We start from the raw sequence: 12,130 nt of genomic DNA, 5'->3' as shown, positions 1-12,130 counted from the left end.
AGACAGAGGGAAAGTGTTAGAGACGGAGGGAAGTGTGAGAGACGGAGAGAAATTGTGAGAGATGGAGGGGAAGTGTGAGAGATGGATAGAAATTGTGAGAGATAGAGGGAAAGTGTGATTGACGGATAGGAAATGTGAGAGACGGAGAGAAAGTGTGAGAGTTGGAGTGAAAGTGTGAGAGACGGAGCGAACGTGAGAGATGGAGGGAAAATGTGAGAGACGGAGAGAAAGTGAGAGAGATGGAATGAAATTGTGTAAGACGGAGGGAAATTGTGAGAGATGGAGGGAATGTGAGACACAGAGAGAATGTGAGAGACGGAAAGTGTGAGAGAAGGGGGAAAGGTGTTAGAGATGGAGGGTAAGTGAGAGAGACGGAGAGAATGTAAGAAATAGTGGGAAAGTGTGAGAGACGGATATAAAGTGCGTGTGATGGCGGACAAGTGAGAGAGATGGAGGGAAAGTGAGAGAGAAGGAGGGAAATTGAGAGAGACTGAGAGAAAGTGTGAGAGATGGATAGAAAGTGTGAGAGACGGAAGGAAAGTTTGAGAGACGGACAGAATGTTTGAGAGATGGAGGGAAAGTGAGAGAGACGCAGATAAATTATGAAAGATGGAGGGAAAGTGTGGGAGATGGAGGGAAAGTGTGAGAGACATAGAGAAAGTGTGAGAGATGGAGGGAAAGTGTGAGAGACGGTGGGAAAATGTGAAAGATGGAGAGAATATGTGAGAGACGGAGGGAAACTGTGAGCGATGGAGGGAAAGTGTGAGACATGGAGGGAAAATGTGAGAGACGGAGGGAAAGTGTGAGCGATGGAGCGAAAGTCAGAGAGATGGAGAGAAAGTGTGAGAGGCGGAGAGAAAGTGTGAGAGACGGTTCGAAAGTGTGAGAGATGGAATGAAAGTGTGAGAGACAGGCGGAGAGTGTGAGAGACAGAGAGAAAGTGTGAGAGACGGAGGGAAAGTGTGAGAGACTCAATGAAAGTGTGAGAGATGGAGAGAAAGTCTGAGAGACATTGCGAAAGTGTGAGAAACGGGCAGAAAGTGTGAGAGACGGAGAGAAAGTGTGAGAGATGGAGACAAAGTGTGAGAAACGGAGGGAAAGTATGACAGAGGGAGAGAAAGTGTGAGAGATGGAGGTAAAGTGAGAGAGACAGAGGGAAAGTGTGAGAGACGGAGGGAAAGAGAGAGATGGAAGGAAAGTATGACAGAGGGACTGAAAGTGTGAGAGAGGGAGAGCAATTATGAGAGACGGAGAGAAAGTGAGAGAGACGGAGGGAAAGTGAGAGAGATGGAGAGAAAGTGTGAGTGACGGAAGGAAAGTTTGAGAGACGGACGGAATGTTTGAGAGATGGAGGGAAAGTGAGAGAGACGCAGATAAATTGTGAGAGATGAAGGGAAAGTGTGAGAGATGGAGGGAAAGTGTGAGAGACGTGGAGAAAGTGTGAGAGATGGAGGGAAGGTGTGAGAGGCGGGGAGAAAGTGTGAGAGACGGTTCGAAAGTGTGAGAGACGGAGAGAGAGTGTGAGAGACGTTAGGAAAGTGTGAGAGACCGACGGAATGTGTGAGAGATGGAGGGAAAGTGTGAGAGATGCAGAAAAATTGTGAGAGATGGAGGGAAAGTGGGAGAGACGGAGGGAAAGTATGAGAGACGGAGGGAAAGTGTGAGAGAAGGAGGGAAAGTCTGAGAGACAGAGGGAAAGTGAGAGATGGAGGAAAAGTGTGAAAGATGGAGATAAAGTCTGAGAGAAGGAGGCAAAGTGAGAGAGATGGAGAGAAAGTGTGAGAGATGGAGGGAAAGAGTGAGAGACGGAGGGAAAGTGTGAGAGATGGAGGGAAAGTGTGAGAGACGGAGAGAAAGTGTGAGAGATGGAGAGAAAGTGTGAGAGACAGAGAGAAAGTGTGAGAGATGGAGGCAAAGTGTGAGAGACAAGAAAAAGTGTGAGAGACGGAGGGAAAGTGCGAGAGACAGAGATAAAGTGTGAGAGATTTTGGGAAAGTGTGAGAGATGGAGGGAAACTGAGAGAGATGGAGAGAAATTGTGAGACACGGAGGGAAAGTGAGAGGGATGGAGAGAAAGTGTGAGAGACGGAGGGAAAGTGTGAGCGATGGAGCGAAAGTCAGAGAGATGGAGAGAAAATGTGAGAAACGGAGAGAAACTGTGAGAGATGGAGAGAAAGTGAGAGAGATGGAGGGAAATTGAGAGAGACTGAGAGAAAGTGTGAGAGATGGATAGAATGTGTGAGAGACGGAAGGAAAGTTTGAGAGACGGACAGAATGTTTGAGAGATGGAGGGAAAGTGAGAGAGACGCAGATAAATTATGAAAGATGGAAGGAAAGTGGGGGAGATGGAGGGAAAGTGTGAGAGACGTAGAGAAAGTGTGAGAGATGGAGGGAAAGTGTGAGAGACGGTGGGAAAATGTGAAAGATGGAGAGAATATGTGAGAGACGGAGGGAAAGTGTGAGTGATGGAGGGAAAGTGAGAGAGATGGAGGGAAAATGTGAGAGACGGAGAGAAACTGGGAGAGATGGAGAGAAAGTGAGAGAGACGGAGGGAATTTGAGAGAGACTGAGAGAAAGTGTGAGAGACGGATAGAAAGTCTGAGAGACGGAAGGAAAGTTTGAGAGATGGACGGAATGTTTGAGAGATGGAGGGAAAGTAAGAGAGACGCAGATAAATTGTGAGAGATGGAAGGAAAGTGTGGGAGATGGAGGGAAAGTGTGAGAGACGTAGAGAATGTGTGAGAGATGGAGGGAAAGTGTGAGAGACGGAGGGAAAGTGTGAAAGATGGAGAGAATGTGTGAGAGGTGGAGGGAAAGTGTGAGAGATGGAGGGAAAATATGAGAGATGGAGAGAAAGTGGGAGAGACATAGAGAAAGTGGGAGAGACAGAGGGAAAGTGTTAGAGACGGAGGGAAGTGTGAGAGACGGAGAGAAATTGTGAGAGATGGAGGGGAAGTGTGAGAGATGGATAGAAATTGTGAGAGATAGAGGGAAAGTGTGATTGACGGATAGGAAGTGTGAGAGACGGAGAGAAAGTGTGAGAGTTGGAGTGAAAGTGTGAGAGACGGAGCGAACGTGAGAGATGGAGGGAAAATGTGAGAGATGGAGAGAAAGTGAGAGAGATGGAATGAAATTGTGTAACACGGAGGGAAAGTGTGAGAGATGGAGGGAATGTGAGACACAGAGAGAATGTGAGAGACGGAAAGTGTGAGAGAAGGGGGAAAAGTGTTAGAGATGGAGGGTAAGTGAGAGAGACGGAGAGAATGTAAGAAGTAGTGGGAAAGTGTGAGAGACGGAGATAAAGTGCGTGTGATGGCGGGCAAGTGAGAGAGATGGAGGGAAAGTGAGAGAGAAGGAGAGAAAGTGAGAGAGACGGATGGTAAAAGCGAGACGGAAGGAAAGAGAGAGGGACGGAGGGAAAGTGTGAGAGACGGAGAGAAAGTGAGATAGATGCAGGGATAGTGAGAGGGACGGAGGGAAAGTGAAAGAGACGGAGAGAAAGTGTGAGAGACGGAAAGAAAGTGAGATAGATGCAGGGATAGTGAGAGAGACGGAGGGAAAGTGAAAGAGACGGAGAGAAAGTGTGAGAGACGGAGGGAAAGTGTGAGAGGCGGAGAGAAAGTGTGAGAGACGGTTCGAAAGTGTGAGAGACTGAATGAAAGTGTGAGAGATGGAGAGAAAGTCTGAGAGACGTTGCGAAAGTGTGAGAAACAGGCAGAAAGTGTGAGAGACGGAGAGAAAGTGTGAGAGATGGAGACAAAGTGTGAGAAACGGAGGGAAAGTATGACAGAGGGAGAGAAGGTGTGAGAGGTGGAGGTAAAGTGAGAGAGACAGAGGGAAAGTGTGAGAGACGGAGGGAAAGAGAGAGATGGAAGGAAAGTATGACAGAGGGTTGAAAGTGTGAGAGAGGGAGAGCAATTTTGAGAGACGGAGAGAAAGTGAGAGAGACGGAGGGAAAGTGAGAGAGATGGAGAGAAAGTGTGAGTGACGGAAGGAAAGTGTTAGAGATGGAGAGAAAGTGTGAGAGACGGAGAGAAAGTGTGAGAGATAGATAGAAATTGTGAGAGACGGAAGGAAAGTTTGAGAGACGGACGGAATGTTTGAGAGATGGAGGGAAAGTGAGAGAGACGCAGATAAATTGTGAGAGATGAAGGGAAAGTGTGAGAGATGGAGGGAAAGTGTGAGAGACGTGGAGAAAGTGTGAGAGATGGAGGGAAGGTGTGAGAGGCGGGGAGAAAGTGTGAGAGACGGTTCGAAAGTGTGAGAGACGGAGAGAGAGTGTGAGAGACGTTAGGAAAGTGTGAGAGACAGACGGAATGTGTGAGAGATGGAGGGAAAGTGTGAGAGGTGCAGAAAAATTGTGAGAGATGGAGGGAAAGTGGGAGAGACGGAGGGAAAGTATGAGAGACGGAGGGAAAGTGTGAGAGATGGAGGGAAAATATGAGAGATGGAGAGAAAGTGGGAGAGACATAGAGAAAGTGGGAGAGACAGAGGGAAAGTGTTAGAGATGGAGGGAAGTGTGAGAGACGGAGAGAAATTGTGAGAGATGGAGGGGAAGTGTGAGAGATGGATAGAAATTGTGAGAGATAGAGGGAAAGTGTGATTGACGGATAGGAAGTGTGAGAGACGGAGAGAAAGTTTGAGAGTTGGAGTGAAAGTGTGAGAGACGGAGCGAACGTGAGAGATGGAGGGAAAATGTGAGAGACGGAGAGAAAGTGAGAGAGATGGAATGAAATTGTGTAAGACGGAGGGAAAGTGTGAGAGATGGAGGGAATGTGAGACACAGAGAGAATGTGAGAGACGGAAAGTGTGAGAGAAGGGGGAAAAGTGTTAGAGATGGAGGGTAAGTGAGAGAGACGGAGAGAATGTAAGAAATAGGGGGAAAGTGTGAGAGACGGAGATAAAGTGCGTGTGATGGCGGGCAAGTGAGAGAGATGGAGGGAAAGTGAGAGAGAAGGAGAGAAAGTGAGAGAGACGGATGGTAAAAGCGAGACGGAAGGAAAGAGAGAGACGGAGAGAAAGTGTGAGAGACGGAGAGAAAGTGAGATAGATGCAGGGATAGTGAGAGAGACGGAGGGAAAGTGAAAGAGACGGAGAGAAAGTGTGAGAGACGGAGGGAAAGTGTGAGAGGCGGAGAGAAAGTGTGAGAGACGGTTCGAAAGTGTGAGAGATGGAATGAAAGTGTGAGAGACAGGCGGAGAGTGTGAGAGACAGAGAGAAAGTGTGAGAGACGGAGGGAAAGTGTGAGAGACTGAATGAAAGTGTGAGAGATGGAGAGAAAGTCTGAGAGACGTTGCGAAAGTGTGAGAAACGGGCAGAAAATGTGAGAGACGGAGAGAAAGTGTGAGAGATGGAGACAAAGTGTGAGAAACGGAGGGAAAGTATGACAGAGGGAGAGAAAGTGTGAGAGATGGAGGTAAAGTGAGAGAGACAGAGGGAAAGTGTGAGAGACGGAGGGAAAGAGAGAGATGGAAGGAAAGTATGACAGAGGGACTGAAAGTGTGAGAGAGGGAGAGCAATTTTGAGAGACGGAGAGAAAGTGAGAGAGACGGAGGGAAAGTGAGAGAGATGGAGAGAAAGTGTGAGTGACGGAAGGAAAGTGTTAGAGATGGAGAGAAAGTGTGAGAGACGGAGAGAAAGTGTGAGAGATGGATAGAAATTGTGAGAGACGGAAGGGAAGTTTGAGAGACGGACGGAATGTTTGAGAGATGGAGGGAAAGTGAGAGAGACGCAGATAAATTGTGAGAGATGAAGGGAAAGTTTGAGAGATGGAGGGAAAGTGTGAGAGACGTGGAGAAAGTGTGAGAGATGGAGGGAAGGTGTGAGAGGCGGGGAGAAAGTGTGAGAGACGGTTCGAAAGTGTGAGAGACGGAGAGAGAGTGTGAGAGACGTTAGGAAAGTGTGAGAGACAGACGGAATGTGTGAGAGATGGAGGGAAAGTGTGAGAGATGCAGAAAAATTGTGAGAGATGGAGGGAAAGTGGGAGAGACGGAGGGAAAGTATGAGAGACGGAGGGAAAGTGTGAGAGAAGGAGGGAAAGTCTGAGAGACAGAGGGAAAGTGAGAGATGGAGGAAAAGTGTGAAAGATGGAGATAAAGTCTGAGAGAAGGAGGCAAAGTGAGAGAGATGGAGAGAAAGTGTGAGAGATGGAGGGAAAGTGTGAGAGACGGAGGGAAAGTGTGAGAGATGGAGGGAAAGTGTGAGAGACGGAGAGAAAGTGTGAGAGATGGAGAGAAAGTGTGAGAGACGGAGAGAAAGTGTGAGAGATGGAGGCAAAGTGTGAGAGACAAGAAAAAGTGTGAGAGACGGAGGGAAAGTGCGAGAGACGGAGAGAAAGTGTGAGAGATTTTGGGAAAGTGTGAGAGATGGAGGGAAACTGAGAGAGATGGAGAGAAAGTGTGAGAGACGGAGGGAAAGTGAGAGGGATGGAGAGAAAGTGTGAGAGACGGAGGGAAAGTGTGAGCGATGGAGCGAAAGTCAGAGAGATGGAGAGAAAATGTGAGAGACGGAGAGAAACTGTGAGAGATGGAGAGAAAGTGAGAGAGATGGAGGGAAATTGAGAGAGACTGAGAGAAAGTGTGAGAGATGGATAGAATGTGTGAGAGACGGAAGGAAAGTTTGAGAGACGGACAGAATGTTTGAGAGATGGAGGGAAAGTGAGAGAGACGCAGATAAATTATGAAAGATGGAAGGAAAGTGTGGGAGATGGAGGGAAAGTGTGAGAGACGTAGAGAAAGTGTGAGAGATGGAGGGAAAGTGTGAGAGACGGTGGGAAAATGTGAAAGATGGAGAGAATATGTGAGAGACGGAGGGAAAGTGTGAGCGATGGAGGGAAAGTGAGAGAGATGGAGGGAAAATGTGAGAGACGGAGAGAAACTGGGAGAGATGGAGAGAAACTGAGAGAGACGGAGGGAATTTGAGAGAGACTGAGAGAAAGTGTGAGAGACGGATAGAAAGTGTGAGAGATGGAGAGAAAGTCTGAGAGACGTTGCGAAAGTGTGAGAAACGGGCAGAAAATGTGAGAGACGGAGAGAAAGTGTGAGAGATGGAGACAAAGTGTGAGAAACGGAGGGAAAGTATGAGAGACGGAGGGAAAGTGTGAGAGATGGAGGGAAAATATGAGAGATGGAGAGAAAGTGGGAGAGACATAGAGAAAGTGGGAGAGACAGAGGGAAAGTGTTAGAGATGGAGGGAAGTGTGAGAGACGGAGAGAAATTGTGAGAGATGGAGGGGAAGTGTGAGAGATGGATAGAAATTGTGAGAGATAGAGGGAAAGTGTGATTGACGGATAGGAAGTGTGAGAGACGGAGAGAAAGTTTGAGAGTTGGAGTGAAAGTGTGAGAGACGGAGCGAACGTGAGAGATGGAGGGAAAATGTGAGAGACGGAGAGAAAGTGAGAGAGATGGAATGAAATTGTGTAAGACGGAGGGAAAGTGTGAGAGATGGAGGGAATGTGAGACACAGAGAGAATGTGAGAGACGGAAAGTGTGAGAGAAGGGGGAAAAGTGTTAGAGATGGAGGGTAAGTGAGAGAGACGGAGAGAATGTAAGAAATAGGGGGAAAGTGTGAGAGACGGAGATAAAGTGCGTGTGATGGCGGGCAAGTGAGAGAGATGGAGGGAAAGTGAGAGAGAAGGAGAGAAAGTGAGAGAGACGGATGGTAAAAGCGAGACGGAAGGAAAGAGAGAGACGGAGAGAAAGTGTGAGAGACGGAGAGAAAGTGAGATAGATGCAGGGATAGTGAGAGAGACGGAGGGAAAGTGAAAGAGACGGAGAGAAAGTGTGAGAGACGGAGGGAAAGTGTGAGAGGCGGAGAGAAAGTGTGAGAGACGGTTCGAAAGTGTGAGAGATGGAATGAAAGTGTGAGAGACAGGCGGAGAGTGTGAGAGACAGAGAGAAAGTGTGAGAGACGGAGGGAAAGTGTGAGAGACTGAATGAAAGTGTGAGAGATGGAGAGAAAGTCTGAGAGACGTTGCGAAAGTGTGAGAAACGGGCAGAAAATGTGAGAGACGGAGAGAAAGTGTGAGAGATGGAGACAAAGTGTGAGAAACGGAGGGAAAGTATGACAGAGGGAGAGAAAGTGTGAGAGATGGAGGTAAAGTGAGAGAGACAGAGGGAGAGTGTGAGAGACGGAGGGAAAGAGAGAGATGGAAGGAAAGTATGACAGAGGGACTGAAAGTGTGATAGAGGGAGAGCAATTTTGAGAGATGGAGAGAAAGTGAGAGAGACGGAGGGAAAGTGAGAGAGATGGAGAGAAAGTGTGAGTGACGGAAGGAAAGTGTTAGAGATGGAGAGAAAGTGTGAGAGACGGAGAGAAAGTGTGAGAGATGGATAGAAATTGTGAGAGACGGAAGGGAAGTTTGAGAGACGGACGGAATGTTTGAGAGATGGAGGGAAAGTGAGAGAGACGCAGATAAATTGTGAGAGATGAAGGGAAAGTTTGAGAGATGGAGGGAAAGTGTGAGAGACGTGGAGAAAGTGTGAGAGATGGAGGGAAGGTGTGAGAGGCGGGGAGAAAGTGTGAGAGACGGTTCGAAAGTGTGAGAGACGGAGAGAGAGTGTGAGAGACGTTAGGAAAGTGTGAGAGACAGACGGAATGTGTGAGAGATGGAGGGAAAGTGTGAGAGATGCAGAAAAATTGTGAGAGATGGAGGGAAAGTGGGAGAGACGGAGGGAAAGTATGAGAGACGGAGGGAAAGTGTGAGAGAAGGAGGGAAAGTCTGAGAGACAGAGGGAAAGTGAGAGATGGAGGAAAAGTGTGAAAGATGGAGATAAAGTCTGAGAGAAGGAGGCAAAGTGAGAGAGATGGAGAGAAAGTGTGAGAGATGGAGGGAAAGTGTGAGAGACGGAGGGAAAGTGTGAGAGATGGAGGGAAAGTGTGAGAGACGGAGAGAAAGTGTGAGAGATGGAGAGAAAGTGTGAGAGACGGAGAGAAAGTGTGAGAGATGGAGGCAAAGTGTGAGAGACAAGAAAAAGTGTGAGAGACGGAGGGAAAGTGTGAGAGACGGAGAGAAAGTGTGAGAGATTTTGGGAAAGTGTGAGAGATGGAGGGAAACTGAGAGAGATGGAGAGAAAGTGTGAGAGACGGAGGGAAAGTGAGAGGGATGGAGAGAAAGTGTGAGAGACGGAGGGAAAGTGTGAGCGATGGAGCGAAAGTCAGAGAGATGGAGAGAAAGTGTGAGAGACGGAGAGAAACTGTGAGAGATGGAGAGAAAGTGAGAGAGATGGAGGGAAATTGAGAGAGACTGAGAGAAAGTGTGAGAGATGGATAGAATGTGTGAGAGACGGAAGGAAAGTTTGAGAGACGGACAGAATGTTTGAGAGATGGAGGGAAAGTGAGAGAGACGCAGATAAATTATGAAAGATGGAAGGAAAGTGTGGGAGATGGAGGGAAAGTGTGAGAGACGTAGAGAAAGTGTGAGAGATGGAGGGAAAGTGTGAGAGACGGTGGGAAAATGTGAAAGATGGAGAGAATATGTGAGAGACGGAGGGAAAGTGTGAGCGATGGAGGGAAAGTGAGAGAGATGGAGGGAAAATGTGAGAGACGGAGAGAAACTGGGAGAGATGGAGAGAAACTGAGAGAGACGGAGGGAATTTGAGAGAGACTGAGAGAAAGTGTGAGAGACGGATAGAAAGTGTGAGAGATGGAAGGAAAGTTTGAGAGACGGACGGAATGTTTGAGAGATGGAGGGAAAGTGAGAGAGACGCAGATAAATTGTGAGAGATGGAAGGAAAGTGTGGGAGATGGAGGGAAAGTGTGAGAGACGGAGGGAAAGTGTGAAAGATGGAGAGAATGTGTGAGAGGTGGAGGGAAAGTGTGAGAGATGGAGGGAAAATATGAGAGATGGAGAGAAAGTGGGAGAGACATAGAGAAAGTGGGAGAGACAGAGGGAAAGTGTTAGAGACGGAGGGAAGTGTGAGAGACGGAGAGAAATTGTGAGAGATGGAGGGGAAGTGTGAGAGATGGATAGAAATTGTGAGAGATAGAGGGAAAGTGTGATTGACGGATAGGAAGTGTGAGAGACGGAGCGAAAGTGTGAGAGTTGGAGTGAAAGTGTGAGAGACGGAGCGAACGTGAGAGATGGAGGGAAAATGTGAGAGACGGAGAGAAAGTGAGAGAGATGGAATGAAATTGTGTAACACGGAGGGAAAGTGTGAGAGATGGAGGGAATGTGAGACACAGAGAGAATGTGAGAGATGGAAAGTGTGAGAGAAGGGGGAAAAGTGTTAGAGATGGAGGGTAAGTGAGAGAGACGGAGAGAATGTAAGAAATAGTGGGAAAGTGTGAGAGACGGAGATAAAGTGCGTGTGATGGCGGGCAAGTGAGAGAGATGGAGGGAAAGTGAGAGAGAAGGAGAGAAAGTGAGAGAGACGGATGGTAAAAGCGTGACGGAAGGAAAGAGAGAGACGGAGAGAAAGTGTGAGAGACGGAGAGAAAGTGAGATAGATGCAGGGATAGTGAGAGAGACGGAGGGAAAGTGAAAGAGACGGAGAGAAAGTGTGAGAGACGGAGGGAAAGTGTGAGAGGCGGAGAGAAAGTGTGAGAGACGGTTCGAAAGTGTGAGAGATGGAATGAAAGTGTGAGAGACAGGCGGAGAGTGTGAGAGACAGAGAGAAAGTGTGAGAGACGGAGGGAAAGTGTGAGAGACTGAATGAAAGTGTGAGAGATGGAGAGAAAGTCTGAGAGACGTTGCGAAAGTGTGAGAAACGGGCAGAAAGTGTGAGAGACGGAGAAAAAGTGTGAGAGATGGAGACAAAGTGTGAGAAACAGAGGGAAAGTATGACAGAGGGAGAGAAAGTGTGAGAGATGGAGGTAAAGTGGGAGAGACAGAGGGAAAGTGTGAGAGACGGAGGGAAAGAGAGAGATGGAAGGAAAGTATGACAGAGGGACTGAAAGTGTGAGAGAGGGAGAGCAATTTTGAGAGACGGAGAGAAAGTGAGAGAGACGAAGGGAAAGTGAGAGAGATGGAGAGAAAGTGTGAGTGACGGAAGGAAAGTGTTAGAGATGGAGAGAAAGTGTGAGAGACAAACGGAAAGTGTAAGAGACGGCGGGAAAGCGACTGAGACGGAGCGAAAGTGTGAGAGACGGACGAAAAGGGTGAGAGATGGAGGGAAAGGGTGAGAGACGGAATGAAAGTGTGAGAGATGGAGGGAAAGTGAGAGAGACGGAGGGAAAGTGAGAAAGATGGAGGGAAAGTGAGAGAAACGGAGAGGAAGTGTGAGAGACGGAGAGAAAGTCTGAGAGATGGAGGGAAAGTGTGAGAGACGGAGAGAAAGTGTGAGAGACGGAGGGAAAGTGTGAGAGACAGAGGGAAAGTGTGAGAGACGGAGAGAAAGTGTGAGAGACGGAAGGAAAGTGCGAACGACGGTCGGAGAGTGTGAGAGATGGAGTGAAAGTGTGAGAGACGGAGAGAAAGTTTGAGAGATGCAGGAAATGTGTGAGAGACGGAGAGAAAGTGTGAGAGATGGAAAGGAAGTGACAGAGACGGAGGGAAAGTGTGAGAGACGGAGAGAACGTGTGAGCGATGGAGGGAAATTGAGAGAGCAGGAGGGAAAATGATACAGACGGAGGGAAAGTTTGAGAGACGGAGGGAAAGTGTGAGAGACGGACAAAAGTGTGAGAGCCGGAGGGAAAGTGTGAGTGACGGAGAGAAAGTGTCAGAGACGGAGGGAATGTGAGAGACGGAGAGAAAGTGTGTGAAATGGGAAGAAAGTGTGAGAGATGGAGAGAAATTGAGAGAGAAGGAGGGAAAGTGAGAGAGACGGAGGGAAAGTGTGAGAGACGGAGGGAAAGTTTGAAAGATGGAGAGAATGTGTGGGAGATGGAGGGAAATCGTGAGAGACGGAGACAAAGTGAGAGAGACGTAGAGAAAGTGGGAGAGATGGAGAGAAAGTGTGAGCGATGCGGGGAAAGTATGACAAAGGGAAAGAAAGTGTGAGAGACGGAGAGAAACTGAGAGACGGAGAGAAAGTGTGAAAGATGGAGGGAAAGTGAGAGAGACAGAGGGAAAGTATGAGAGACAGAGGGAAAGTGTGAGAGACGGAGGGAAAGGGAGAGACGGAAGGAAAGAATGATAGAGGGACAGAATGTCTGAGAGAACGGAGAGAAAGTGAGAGAGATGGAGGGAAAGT

The sequence above is a fragment of the Carcharodon carcharias genome, chromosome 24 (genome assembly GCF_017639515.1).
Source record: "Carcharodon carcharias isolate sCarCar2 chromosome 24, sCarCar2.pri, whole genome shotgun sequence".
In the NCBI taxonomy this organism is placed as follows: Eukaryota; Metazoa; Chordata; class Chondrichthyes; order Lamniformes; family Lamnidae; genus Carcharodon; species Carcharodon carcharias.
Note: the sequence above shows the minus strand (reverse complement) of the source record.